This window comes from Sebastes fasciatus, chromosome 13 (genome assembly GCF_043250625.1).
Source record: "Sebastes fasciatus isolate fSebFas1 chromosome 13, fSebFas1.pri, whole genome shotgun sequence".
Lineage (NCBI taxonomy): Eukaryota > Metazoa > Chordata > Actinopteri > Perciformes > Sebastidae > Sebastes > Sebastes fasciatus.
In genome coordinates, this window is record NC_133807.1 from 2,682,258 (window position 1) to 2,698,101 (window position 15,844).

Genomic DNA, 15,844 nt, shown 5'->3' on the forward strand with positions numbered 1-15,844 from the left:
ATATCATGCTCAACTGTACCCACAAGTGTGCAGGGTGTGGACCCTAAACCACAGATCCACTAGGACACCTTCCATGTTTGTTTAGGCTCTTACCTTCCTGTGCTGAGCCCTCAGCCTCCAGGTGTCAGAGTGGAATGTATCTGAACATCACAGGGAGACAGACAGAGAGGGCAAACAGGGACTTGTAGCAACCTGTGACTGGTACTCCACAGGAAAAAAAAAACTTTTCACCAAAGCCATTGTGTTGGGTTGTCTGGTTTTGGTTTTAACAAAACAACTGTATATATTCATACAACTAACAGCAATGTGATTCCAAAGACAAACCAGCGGGGATTTGTGCTTTTAAATTCTGTGAATCTTACGACTGTGTCCTGAGTGTTTCATCACCTTCTGTTCAAGCGTGTCGAGAAACTGAACGCCTGATCTTTTATATCACCGTGAATAGTTGGACGTGGTTGTTCGGGAGGTGAGCTGAGGTGACAGTTTTATACTTTGGCATTTGCGGGCAGGCTGAAGAGGGTGAGACGAGGTGATGACTTCAGCTGCTGCGAGCTGAACTCAGCAGCGGAAGGAAAGTTTATAACAGTGTCATGAAAGATTTGGAGCTGACGTTACTTTCCTTTCCCTGCCTCCAGGCATGAACTGCACACTGCGCTCCGACCGATGTGTTTTGAAAACCGATACTAAAGCCGATCTCGATTTTTTGTTTTGTTTTTTTTCACAAAGGAATGCCAATAGGGGATATCTTGTGCCAATATGAAACGTCAAATTTGGGGAAATAATCTGAAGCAGCCGGTGGACCTTTATGTGGCACTCAAAAACTACAAAACCTTCACTCCACTTCAGTTCATTGACCGGGACATCGCACCCCTCTCTCTCAGTCATAACTCAGTCAAACCAGAATGCATTGAAGTCGTAAACTTACTGCTACAATCAGCACAACTTACATTTTCCACTGATAACATACACACAATAAATGTCAGTAAACGTCTAGAACTTGTTAAACTGTTCTTCTGTAGGTGACTGTGGTCTGTACATCCATTGTTATCTCTACATGGTAAATATAGAGCGCTCCAGGGATGATGTATTTTTGTAGGCCAACCAGGAAGTTAGCATCACCCTGGTTCCCTCGACTTTTGGATTATTGCAGAAAATAAGATCTGTGGCAAACACATTTTTATGACTCATAATCTTCACAAATGAACACCACTTTTATGATTTTTGAAGCTTAAATGCAGTTGCCAGAAATAAAAAGCTAACATTAGGCTACAAACAAACTACACCACGGTCACATGAGCGTGAGTTTACACGTTAGTAACACGACAACGCCGTAAAGGCGGTCGTGTTCGGCAACAACCTCTATAGTCTCATTTGAACACTTGTTAGCAACTGCATTTTTTTAAGACACGCATCAAAGTTCAAGAGATTCACTGGATATTTACTATTTTATGTCATAGAACAAAACGTTAAAATCTCTTAAGCTTGTGTTAACCTCAGAATTTATTTCACACATCTAGCCAAAAACCCGTTGACCTTGAGTCGAGGGAACCGGAAGTGCTAAAATGCTAACTCATTACCGGGTTTTTGGACTCATTCATGCAGCGCTCTATACCAGTGATCAGTTATCTTAGCTTAGCATAATGACAGAACTTGGAAACAGCTAGCTTGGCTCTGTCCAAAGGTAACAAAATCTGCCTACCAGCACATCTAAAGCTTCCTAACTGACATGTTATATGTTGTTGTAAAAACACACGTGTAAAAATGTCTACTGTGGGGACTATGTGCCGGACTATGTCTTGGCCAGGACTCTTCACTGGTTGCCTGGCGACTCCTCCCAGATTAAATTTACAAGATATAACATGTTAATTTGTGAGCTTTGTTACCATTGGACACAGCCAGGCAAGCTGTCTTTATGTTAAGCTAAGCTAACTGGCTGCTGGCTGTAGCTTCTCATCTAACTCTCGGCAACAAGGTGAACAAATGTATTTCCCAAAATGTCAAACTGTTCTTTTAAACATTGAAAATCGTGCATTGTTTGCACCTTTGTTTATTTGTTTAGCAGTCTTCTTCTTCACTGTCTGTGCTGAGGCATTGCTATGTTTGTTGGCGCATTCGCCATCATGGACGTTGATCAATGTATCCTCATGCAACGGTTCGTATGATATCGCGTTTTCCTACGAATGTCCAGCGACACGGGCGATCAGTTTAGGTTTAGGAAAAGGTCGTTATTTGGGTTAAATGAGTATGTTTGAGCTACTTAGTTTTAGGTTTAGGCAAAAAAAACGACTTGTTAGGTTTAGGGAAAGATCGCGAATTGGGTTAAATTAATTACGTGACAAATAAGTCAACATTGACAAACGTTGGCCTCCTGATTGAAAGTCAGGTGTTTTTAGACCCACCTATCCACCCTGACCTGCACCCTACGTGGACTCTGTTATTCTCTATACTACGTCACCTGTTCTGGCTCACAATTACGATGGATTATATATAAAATGATTTACGTGGGTATATGAATTATAGTGCATTACTTTTTTTAGGTATAGCTACGATGTCCCATGTCTGTTGGGTCAGGCCATTATCAGGCTGAAGTCATGTGTTCTCATCCAGACTCAAAGTTGGTTATTTAAATTATTATTCAAATATTTTTATTAAGGGCTGTCAATTGATTAAAATAATTAAACGCGATTAATCACGTGATTGTCTATAGTTAATCACGATTAGTTTTAATCTGTTCAAAATGTACCTTAAAGGGAGATTTGTCAAGTATTTAATACTCTTATCAACATGGGAATGGAGAAATATGCTGCTTTATGCAAATGTATGTATATATTTATTATTGGAAATCAATTAACAACACAAAACAATGACAGATATTGATCCAGAAACCCTCACAGGTACTGCATTTAGCATAAAACAATATGCTCAAATCATAACATGGCAAACTGCAGCCCAACAGGCAACAACAGCTGTCAGTGTGTCAGTGTGCTGACTTGACTATGACTTGCCCCAAACTGCATGTGATTATCATAAAGTGGGCATGTCTGTAAAGGGGAGACTCGTGGGTACCCATAGAACCCATTTACATTCACTGATCTGGAGGTCAGAGGTCAAGGGACCCCTTTGGAAATGACCATTCCAGTTTTTCCTCGCCAAAGTTTGGTGTAACTTTGGAGTGTTATTTAGCCTCTTTTGAGACAAACTAGTATGGCATGGTTGGTACCGATGGATTCCTTAGGTGTTCTAGTTTCAAATGATGCCAGTATCTTCACTCAAGCTTTAAAACTGAGCCCACGACAACCTAATGTAGGCATTATTCTTGCGTTTTTACGGCCGTAATTTGTATTGAATTTTCAGAAGAGAAATCAGCAAGCAAAGCATTCTCACACAAATATTGACAGTGGACAACATGACGACCAATATCAGCAAAAATATATCGGTCTAACTCCCCCCCCATACACACACATCCACACACACACCAGCAAAGCTCTGCAGTATCTCAGTTGCACTTAGAAACTGAGCGTCTATGTGTTTTGGCACCGCATGGGTCAAGTTTAACAAGCAAATATAAAGTGACCCCCTACTGTTCATGACTTGTTTTAATTAATGTGTTTTTTCCCCCATGTCTCTCTCTCTCTCTCTCTCTCTCTCTCTCTCTCTCTCAATATGTCTCTTTCTATGAATCTCTCTCGCTCTCTCTGCTTTCTACTCTACGGGGGGTCACATGTTGTCATCTGCCCAGTAGCAAGTTGTGAAGTCTTTAGTTTTATAGTTTTCACATTTTTGTCCTCACGCAAGCTCTCGACTTTTGCTCCACCATTTCCTATTCATCTTCCACATGCTTGGTTTTTATTTTTCTATATAAACAGTAAAATATGTATTCATCCACAGTCTACAGCGAATCTCATTCCTGACGTCTCCTCTCACCTTGATGCTTTTAAGTTAGAAAGCATAGCTTAACATCTTGAACAAGCTCATATCTTTGATACAAATGAAAGTCAATGATTTTCTCCTCCTGAGGTGAAGTCACATTAAACTCTGCTATTACAGATTCATTGCAGGTCTTTTGTTTACTTATAAAAGGCCTTTACTTCTATGTTATACACCTATAAACTAAAAATGGGATTGTTGTGACGGTGGATTGTGCCGCAGGATGCCGCTCCATCCCTTTTTGATGAGCTTCAGTGAGATACTGTCACTCATACTTGCCGATCCTCCTGATTTTCCGGCAGACTCTTGTTTTTCATCGCCCTCTCTCCCGGTTTCCTCCCGGGGTCACAATTCTCCTGTATTTCTCCCGATTTATGACAAATGTTCACACCTTTTTTTGCCTTTTCCTTATCTCAACCTGTGTGTGGGACTGTACAGCGTGTATCAGCCCTACTGTTTCCACCACCTGGATGACAATAGAGCTACACCAAATATCTTTTCCCTGTGGAGGGGCTCGTGACAGAATGCGGTTAGAGCTGTGCTCGCCGCACATCACAGCGCGCAGCGCCCAAAGTTGGGCTTTGCTCGAGGCATCGTAAAGCCGTCGTGGCGTGGCACAGACCGTTGTAAATAAGGGGTTTCAGAGCACAGTGGTGCCGTTGTGTCTGAAAGGACCTTGAGTGAGTGAGAGACACAGAGAGAGAAATGGAGAGTACTAAGAAAAAAAATACTCAAGCAGGGGCAAAATATGAAAGAATGAATAAAAACTGATAGTTTACGGGGGTGTTTGCAAAATGACCAAAATGCATGCCCCTTGTTAACCTGCCATCCCCTAGTAGCAGGTAGCAGAAGGAGTGCAGGGGCAGCGGGGTGGTTTAGTTCAATATGTTAGCTCTGAAACATCAGTAGCCTGACTGTGCAGTGTATCGATAAATCCACGGCGCTGTCCGTGGTGCCGAAGTAGCAGATGGATTTATAATTGCGACTTTTTCTCAGTGTCCCGCCCTTCTGTCAGTTTCGTGTTGGTGCGGTGCAGTTGCGGAGCGCTGCGGAGCGCAGCGGAGCGGTGCGCTGTGGTGCGGTGCGCTGCGGTGCACGAATAGCAGACAGGATGAGTGACAGTCGGAAACGAAGCGGCATGTAAAATTACGGTATTATGGAACTTATAAGGTTTAGTATAATTATATTGAATAATTTAAGTGATATATGTGCACACATACTAATCAAAGGTCAAAACAGCGCTAAATTTGACTGAATTATAAAAGGCAGAAGAGGTATAACGAAGAGCCGTTTGGGAGCCGAAAGAGCCGACTCTTCTTGGTGAGCTGAGCCAAATGATCTGGCTCACTAAAAATAGCCTGAGTTCCCATCACTACTCCAAACTACATACTTACTGTACTATACAGAACCAAAAGAGTTGTTCATGGGGCGGTTCGCTAGTCGCGGGTCAACGAAACAAACCCGGGCCGTCCCCCCTGTTCAAAATTAACAAATCGCCAACTGAACAAAAAAGATCTAGTTCCTCATTAAAGGGACTGTTTGTAACTTTTTAAGCGTATAAATGTAGCGGATCGGCACACATGCGCGCTCGCATATGCGCGCTCGCGTGTGGCCGGAGCCTCGTCTCCGCTGCCTGCTCTCCTTCACTCAGACAGCGCGCGCGTCCTCGCTGTCTCGCTCCACCTCTAGACGTGAACGCGCGCTCACTCCACACTGCAGAAGAGTTAGTTTAGCTCTGAGAATATCTAGTGAATGTAGAGTGGACTTTTTTTTGCAGAAATAAATGCTGCAGCTCCTCCAGACCAACAGAGGTTTTCCGTGTCTTGTGAAGTGACGGGGCTCCTCAACGAGTTACGTTATCGTGTCGTTACCGACCGGGTGCCGGTGTCTTCGGCTGCCGGCTGCGGTCGGGAGGCGATAACGTAACTCTGAAGCCTGCGCTGATCAGGAAAAGCCAACACTAGGATCAGCATTGATTCATGGAGAGACCTTCGTCTGGTCAGCTAACATTACTGCCAAGCAGCTGAAATATAGAGTGATATTGTGGTTTTAGCTGACGTCTGTCGCCTCACAGTTTTGAGCGATGCTCGTTCATGTCTATGTAGAGCGAGCAAGTGCGAGCTCGACGCTGACTTTCGTTGATTTCAAGGCCACAGGTGTCGCTGTTAAGCAGCATTTCTGAATCTTACAAATAGTCCCTTTAAGCACATGAGGGGACTCTGGCTTAATATCATCCTTTCTCCTTTTGTAAGAGAAAGCGATCACGATCACCACTAACTTGCCAAAAGCTTGAAGTGAATGGAAGAGAGTTCCTGATGAAGGAGGTGTGATTCATCCTGCCTGTTATTTTATGTTTGATTATCCGACTGCAGGGTGCGTTTAGTTTTACCACTGTACAATTTAGGGTAGGGGCACTTAGAGGCGCATGTAGTGAGGGTGGACAATGGAACAGTTTTACAAGTAACTTGGTTTTGGATTCACCACATGTCCACATTTGGACACACACATTGCGCAACCAAGTCTACAGTTGGGGAGTAAACGAGCAGCTCCCCCCCTCACCAAAGTGGTTGAGACTTGGCCTGTGGGCAACTGGTGCCTCAAACCTGCATTCTTTCTAACAGCCAGCAGGGGGCGACCCCTCTTTCTGATTGTATAGAAGTCTATGAGAAAAGAAGCCTCCTTCTCTCTTGATTAATTACCTCAGTAAACATTGTAAACATGAGTTTATGGTCTCGATCACTAGTTTCAAGTCTTCTTCAATACAGCATGATGTTCATTTAGTAAATGATGGTCCCATTTAGAGTCAAATAGACCATAAAGCAGGGGATGCTTTAGGGCGTGGCTACCTTGTGATTGACAGGTCGCTACCACGGCGTTGTCCGGTCTTGGAGTTGTCCGTGTTTTCGTCTTACAACTTTAACCCTTTCACAGTGTGTTTTCAGTTCATCAAAGTTAATTATAACATTTTTGGTCACCTAAAAATGTCTTATTCAGTGTTTGATTGAACTTAGTTCCACCCTCTTGTGTCACTTCTGGTTGCAAAAATCCAAGATGGCGACGGCCAAAATGCCGAACTCATAACGGCAGTCCACAAACCAATGAGTGACGTCACAGTGACCACGTCCACTTCTTATATACAGTCTATGGATTTGGCCTGTCTAGATACACTGACCAGCCATAACATTCAGACCACTGACAGGTGAGGGGGGGGGGGATATATTAGACAGCAAGTGAACATTTTGTCCTTAAAGTTGATGCGTTGGAAGCAGAAAAAAATGGGCCAGCGTAAGAATGTGAACGTCTTTGACGAGGGCCAAATAGTGCTGGCTAGACGACTGGGTCAGAGCATCTCCAGAACTGCAGCTCTTGTGGGATGTTCCCGGTCTGCAGTGGTCAGGATCTACCAGAAGTGGTCCAAGAAAGGAGAATCGGCGACAGGCTCATTGATGCACGTGGGGAGCGAAGGCTGGCCCGTGTTGTTCGATCCAATAGGAGAGCTACTGGAGCTCAAACTGCTGAACAAGTTAATGCTGGTTCTAATAGAAAGGTGTCAGAACACACAGTGAGGATGGCAACGAGTTGGAGGTGTTGACTCGGCCTCCAGATTCTCCAGATCTCAATCCGATGGAGCATCTGTGGGATGTGCTGGACGAACAAGTCCGATCCACGGAGGCCCCACCTCGCAACTTCCACGATGTAAAGGATCTGCTGCTGAAGGCTTGGTGCCAGATACCACAGCAGATCTTCAGAGGTCTAGAGGAGTCCATGCCTCCACGGGTCAGGGCTGTTTTGGCGGCAAAAGAGGGACCTACTGAATATTAGGCAGGTGGTCACAATGTTATGGCTGATTGGTATATCGTGGGTATCCTGCTGAATTTCAACAGCACTGTACAAAACACAGACAGCAAAGAAAGACTACATGATAAAAAAAGCTACAGAAGCAGCAGTGTACTGCTTAAATTGTCCCATTTTAAATATTCTAGTCTTTCTCATGTTTTAATTTTGTATCCCTAGCTGTCCAGCTTAGCCATTACACAGTATCAACTGATTCAATTCAATGAAGTTCAAATGACTTGGAAAAATGAGCCTGATCATGATTATAGCCAATGTGGCAGTTATCAGAGAATTGTATTTGCAATTGGATGGAGGTAAGGCTGATTTTATAAACTGTGTGCTTCTATAATCCTCTGTCAAATTTGCAAGCTTTGATTTTAATTAGGGCCCGAGCACGAAAGTGCCAGGACCCAACGGTGTCCTGGCACGAAGTTCAAGGAACCTATTGTTTTTCTGGGGATTATTATTTTTCCGCTGGGAGATCGCGTTTTTGGGACCTTAGCCATCCCCAAAAACTCACCAAAAGTGGAGTATGCATCAGAACTGGTGGGAAATTCAATGTTCTGGAGTGACTGGGCTCGGGTGTCTCCAGGGGGCTCCATAGCGCCCCCTAACGTACGCAGTTTTTCAGAGAAAGTTTCTTCGATCTTCACGAAATTCAAGTATGTCATTGCTCACGCCCTCATACCTGGTTTAAATGATTTTGAGATTTTTTCGGCAAACAGGAAGTCAGCGATCTTGGACTTCCTGCGTTTTTTTTAAATTTATGAACACATGTTTGAGGACTTTAGGATGCACAAAAACTCATGAAACTTTACACGCACATCCAAACTCGTAATTTCTTTGATTTAGTGGTGAAATTTTGCTTGGGCGTGGCATGTTGGCTCTCTAGCGCCCCCTTATGTCTTTTAGCCTTTGAACATGCCTTTGACACCCTTGGGATACTCGAAAACTCATGAAACTTGGCAAAACGATGGACACCCGTAAACTTTACGTGAATGTAAAGCGATTGGGCTTTGCGTGTTTAGCCGGCTCCATAGCGCCCCCTAACGCGTTGAAATTGTAACTTTGTCAAAGTTGATCCGATATTCATGAAATTTGGTATGCATATCCCACTCATCATTTGAAACATATTCCTAATTGGGTTTCATTAGCTCCGCCCACCCAGAAGTCGGCCATATTGGATTTCATGTAATTTTTTGCGTTTTATAGGCCGCGTACTTTAACGAACTCCTCCTACAGATTTGATCAGATCGAGTTGAAATTTGGTCAGGACCATCTTAAGACCTTGAGGATGAAAAGTTATCAAAATGGTGAGTGTTCACTTAACGACCTGACCGTGGCGTGGCGGCCATTTTGAGCCATTCGCCATGAAACAGGCAGTTATTGTAACTCAACTGTACATAGTCCGATCTGCCCCAAATCTCTCAGGTATGATGGTGGACCAGTACTGATGACATGTATATGAAAAAATATACTCATAGCCCCGCCCCAAGACGTTAGCCCCGCCCCCTTTCATATCTCATGAACCGTTTATAGTAGAGTCTTGTGGGATGTGTCATATCACTCAGCAGAGAGTGGGTTAACCCTAACTCAACTATACATAGTTCGATCTGCCCCAAATTTCTCAGGTATGATAAGGGTCCAGTCCTGATTATATGTAAATGCAAAAATATAGTCATAGCCACGCCCCCTACACATTAGCCCTGCCCCCTTTCATAACTCATGAACCGTTTGTCGTAGAGTCTTGTGGGAGGTGTCATATCACTCAGCAGAGAGTGCCTGTTTCATTGGTGAAGGTTATGCCCGCCCCCTACACATTAGCTCCGCCCCCTTTCATAACTCATGATCCGTTTGTCGTAGAGTCTTGTGGGAGGTGTTATATCACTCAGCAGAGAGTGCCTGTTAAGTTGGTGTTGTTATCCCCGCCCCCTACACATTAGCCACGCCCCCCTTCATAACTCGTGAACCGCTTGTCGTAGAGCCTTGCGGCAGGCGTCATGGCGCTCGTCAGAGTTTCGGTTTCACGGTGCCCGGCCGCGTCGGTCGGCGTCCCGCCAGCAACCCCGACCTGCGAGGAGGGGCGAGGGCCCGTTCATCGCTGCTCGCAGCTTTAATTTCTTTTTGTGTTTATTGTTAGTTATTTTTTGCAGCCACAGCAGGCAGGAGAGACAGTATCATATATTTTTCTTGGTTTGAGCTGTGAATTGTTTCCAACGCAGTCTCACGGCAGTGGAAATAGTCACAAAATGTTATCTCTGATTCGTGTACATAGACACGAATTTCACTTTTTTTTTCGCTACGAATGTCCGGCAATATGTGACGCACGTGTCAATTTCCGCTCCAGTCTTTTCCAAATACTTACAAACTACTTAATAAGGTTTAGGAAAAGATCAACTTGGTTAGGCTTAGGCAAGAAACTACTTACTAAGGTTTAGGAAAAGATCGACTTGGTAAGGCTTAGGCAACAAATTACTTAGTTAGGTTTAGGAAAAGATCGACTTGGTTAGGGTTAGGCAACAAACTACTTACTAAGGTTTAGGAAAAGATCGACTTGGTAAGGCTTAGGCAACAAATTACTTAGTTAGGTTTAGGAAAAGATCGACTTGGTTAGGCTTAGGCAACAAACTACTTACTAAGGTTTAGGAAAAGATCGACTTGGTTAGGCTTAGGCAACAAACACTCAAAATAACACTGGAAGTGGCGTAACTTAGCTATGGAAGTTACGTAACAAAAACTACTTAGTTAGGTTTAGGAAAAGATTGTGGTTTCTGTCAAAATAATACCGGAAGTGGCGTAACTTAGCTATGGAAGTTACGTAACAAAAACTACTTAGTTAGGTTTAGGAAAAGATTGTGGTTTCTGTCAAAATAATACCGGAAGTGGCGTAACTTAGCTATGGAAGTTACGTAACAAAAACTACTTAGTTAGGTTTAGGAAAAGATCGTGGTTTCTGTCAAAATAACACCGGAAGTGGCGTAACTTAGCTATGGAAGTTACGTAACAAAAACTACTTAGTTAGGTTTAGGAAAAGATCGTGGTTTGGGTTACAATAACTTTGGAAGTGCTGTAACGGAAGTTACATGACAAATACATCAACTTTGACTTGAGGTTTCATACGGGACATAAACACTAGTTTCCTGGGTGGGGAATCCTTTGTTTTTTGACCCACCTGTCCAACCCCAATCTCTTCTGTATGTGGCGTTTACCGCTCTTTATACTTCACAATTATATGGATACATACGAATTGATTTCGTGCTGCCCATCACGAAAAAAAAGGGAAATTCATTTCTATGTACACAAATCAATACATTCAATTTCATGACTATTTCACCGACTATTTTATTTTTAGGAACAAAATCCAGAGTCCACAGCCTAACGATGCTGCTTTAGAAGTCTCCACCACTTCTCTGTAGGGGTGTGTGTGAGGCCCTTTGCTTTCTGTTTTTTTCTGTCTTCCACTTTTGAGCAGACAGTGTTGGTTTGCTAATGTTCCCTCAGCCCCCCCCCAGCCTTCCATCAGTTCATTAGGACAATACGACATGTCTGAAGTCTGTCAAGCAAAGTATTCTATAAAACTCTACGGTGTGAACGTCGCCAGAGGCAACAGGATGCTGCTCCAAGTAGCAGATTAATTAAACCGGGGCGTTCTGAAAGTGTCTGGTGTTTTGATCCTTGGAAGAAAAGAAAATCAGAAAAGTAAATTATAATTATGAGGGCTATCAGGGGACAGGAGAACAGTCTTAAAAAAATATATATATAATTTCCTCCAAAATTGTTTTCCCAAACAGCTTTTTCAATATGTAAATAATTAATAATGCCATTTATATTTCTGTGGTCCACTGATATCGTGGCAAAATGTTCAGGTTCCCCAACATGTGTTTCCCTTTAAAAAGACTACAGTCAACTGTCTCCACTAGATTTAAGAGGAAGAGGAAGAAGGTTTCCCATGCGATGCCAACGGTGTTTTAGTGTTACACCCAAATCTCTGACCAACATGAAGCCAGCTCATGTTCAGGTACAGGGGACTGCTGTGCACAGAGCAGTGTTGATATTGCAACTCAGTCTCACGGCAACTCGTGAAATAGTCACAACATTTTATCTTTTTGATTTGTGTACATAGACACGAATTTCCCTTTTTTTGTGACGGTCAGCACGACTTTCAACAACATATTTTTTTCTTGCTTTTTCCTACGAATGTCCAGCAACATGTGACAATTTCGAAATCAAGTCTTTTCAAAATAAAAGTTAGGTTAGGTTAGTTAGGTTTAGGAAAAGATTGTGGTTTGGGTTAAAATAACTCCGGAAGTGCTGTAACTTAAGTACGGACGTTACAAGACAAATAAATCAACTTTGACTTGAGGTTTCACACGGGACATGAACACCGGTCTCCTGGTGGAAGTCCTGTGTTTTCTGACCATCATGAAAAAAATTGTGAAATTCGTGTCTATGTACACAAACCAATATATTACATTTTGTGTCTATTTCACGAACTGCTGTGCGACTCGGCTGGATATTTTGTGGTAACACGTTAGCTCCATTTAGCATTTCTAAGCACTATATTTTTATTTTAAAAAATCATTTTCATGAATATTTTTGTACTATAACTGTTTATATGAGGCATGCAGAGCCGGTGTATAAACAAGAAATGTTTCAAGCTACACTGTCATTATATTAGATATAAAAGTGTTCATTGACTGCATTTACATGCACAAAATATTCCGTTTTTTCTCAGGTAGAAGGTGGAGATGGGGGATGGATGTCCGGAGGAAAAACCGTGGAATCACGACTTACAGGTTCATCCTTAAACAACTTTTTCCCATAGACTTGCATCGGGAAAGAGAAGTCTGTAACTTAGCGGATCAATCTTTTTTAGGTAAATCAACTTCCCAGTATGAACACTTAAATAGCCCTTATTTAAATCATTAAGTCCTGAAAGTTGTAAAATGCACTAATAGCCAGATTCAGAGTTATTTCACTTCCTCCGTTCATTTGAATGAGCCTGACACCAAGCGGCCGGGAAGCGGAGTTAAAGGAAACGTTAGTGTGCTTGCTCTCTGGGCCAACTGATGCGGAAGATCTGGGTAATTTTGTACTCGGAACACAAACTGTTTTGGCCACTGAGCAACTTTCATAGGAATGAACGGGGCCCCGCCTCCAACGCTGAATCCAGTTCTCTTTATACATCAATGATGTAAACGTAGTCTACCTGCAGGCGGCGATGAACGGGCCCTCGTTCCTTCCGCATCGGGGGTACTGGCAAAACGTCGGTGGCTGTGGCCAGGCAGAGTGAAACCGTAACTCTGCTGAGTGCAATGATGCCTCTCACAAGAGTCTGCGACAAACAGTTCATGACTTCTGAAAGGGGGCGGAGCTTAAGTGTAGGGGGCAGGGAACACTGTAACTAATGAAAGCGGATCTCCCCAATGAGTCCAATGATGCCTCCCACAAGAGTCTACGACAAACGGTTTATGAGTTATGAAAGGGGGCGTGGCTTACATGTAGGAGGCGGGGATAACCTTCACCAATGAAATCTGCTGAGCCCAATGATGCCTCCCACAAGAGTCTGAGACAAACTGTTCATATGTTATGAAAGGGGGCGTGGTTAAATGTTAGGGGCGGGGATAACCTTCACAAATAGAACAGGAACTCTCTGCTGAGTGCAATGACGGCTCCCACAAGAGACTACGACAAACATGTAGGAGTTGGGGATAACCTTCACCAATGAAATTTGCTGAGCCCAATGATGCCTCCCACAAGAGTCTGAGACAAACTGTTCATATGTTATGAAAGGGGGTGTGGTTAAATGTTAGGGGCGGGGATAAACTTTACAAATAAAACAGGAACTCTCTACTGAGTGCAATGTCGCCTCCCACAAGACTGTATGACAAACGGTTTATGAGTTATGAAAGGGGTGGGGCTTACATGTAGGAGGCGGGATAACCTTCACCAATGAAATCTGCTGAGCCCAATGATGCCTCCCACAAGAGTCTGAGACAAACTGTTCATATGTTATGAAAGGGGGGTTGTCGCGGGGTTCTATGTCAAAACTCCGTGCAACATAAAAACACTGGCGTAGTCGGAAAACGTTGTATTCATCCCCTTTTTATTATGCCGGCCTCCCAAAGTGCAATCATTGTGGCTATTTACAAAAAGTGAAAAATAGAAAATAAGCTCTGTACAAAACAGCAAATAGTACGGAAAATCGAGTTCCTTAATAACTCCATGAGTTCTTTCAGAATAGGCAAAAACAATCCAACAATACAATCTATATTTTACCTTCCTGAGTGTCTGAGTGTGACCTTCTCTGTCAACACTTCCAGACCAGACTCCCTCAGGTGGCCAAGATGACCCCCTTTTATACCAATAGCCCCTCCCCTGGGCGTATTCTTTACACAGAAAAATAACAATTAACATCATCTTTCATCATAGAAGATATCCATAGTCCCTTTAACCCAGGCATATCCCACATATAAATGATATATCTCTGTCTAAACATTCCCCCCCCAACCAAAACAAGTTAATTTGCAACATAATCACAATTTCAAATAATAAACATATTTAAACTGATCACATGCTCTCAAAACGCGCGAGCACCCTTTATAACGGGGGGACTTGTTACGGCCCTGTTTGCTCGTCAATCCCACTTCTGACAAAGGTGGGACAGGCAGCGTTTCAGCAACTGGTGAGTGCGAATAATGTTTGTGTAAATATATGCGTATAGGAAACAGTTTAGGGGAGAGAGATATGTCGTGATGTGTTTAACTACGGAGTGAATCAGGAAGGGAGCGGAGAAATGTTTGGCGTGTGTGTGTGTGCCTGCGGCGCAGCGGAGAAATGTTGGTGTGTGTGGCCTGAGGTGATGTGTGTGCGCTGCCCACAGTCAGTGACGGCTACTCTGTCACATCATCCCCCTCCTCCCGGAGGTTGGCGATGTGCGGCAACCTGGAAAGGTAATCTGCCACCACATTGGCCTTGCCGGATCGATGTCGGATGGAGAACTTGAAGGGCTGCAGTGAGAGGTACCATCGAGTCAGGCGGCTGTTGTGATCCTTCATGGTGTTTATCCAGGTGAGAGCCCGATGGTCAGTTTCCAGGTCAAACTCTCGTCCAAGCAAGTAGTAACGTAGGCTATCCAGTGCCCACTTGATGGCCAGGCCCTCTTTTTCCACAGTGGAATACCTGGTCTCACGTGGCTGCATCTTGCGGCTGAGGTACAAAATCGGGTGTTCGTCCCCAGGGTCCCCTTAGGCCAGGACTGCTCCAAGGCCGACTGCCGATGCGTCCACCTGTACCAGAAATCTTTTGTTGAAGTCTGGACTCTTGAGGACGGGAGAAGAACACAGGTGTTTTTTCAAGGTGCTGAAGGCTGTTTCACAGTCATCTGACCAAGTTACTGGGTTCCTGTGTTCGTTGCGGGTCAAAGCTGTGAGTGGGGCTGCAATGGTCGCGAACTGTGGCACGAATCGCCTGTACCACCCAATCAATCCCAGGAAGGACCGTACCTCCTTCTTGGTCCGTGGTCGAGGGCAGTTCTGGATAGCTTCCACCTTATCCACTTGTGGCCGTACCTCCCCTCGTCCCAACTGGTAACCAAGGTACCGTGTCTCCTCTCGCGCCCACTCACACTTGGAAAGGTTGAGTGTCAGCCCAGCCTTCTGGATCCTTCCCAGAACAAGTGATAGATGTTGGACATGCTCTACCCAGGTGTTGCTGAAGATCACCACATCATCCAGGTATGCAGCGCTGCAGTTGTCACAACCCTGGAGTACTCTGTTCATCAGTCTCTGGAAGGTGGCTGGTGCTCCGTGTAGTCCAAATGGCATCACTGTAAACTGGTAGAGTCCAGCTGGGGTTCGGAACGCCGTGTAGGGTCTGCTTGTCTCCTCCAGTGGCACCTGCCAATATCCCTTGCAGAGATCAAGGGTGGTGATGTACTTTGCAGCTCCAATCTTCTCCAGCAAGTCCTCGATTCTTGGCTGAGATGGCATTGATCTTCCTGAAATCAATGCATATTCGGAGGGAGCCATCCTTCTTGAAGACGATGACCACCGGACTACACCACTCTGAGTTGGATGGTTCA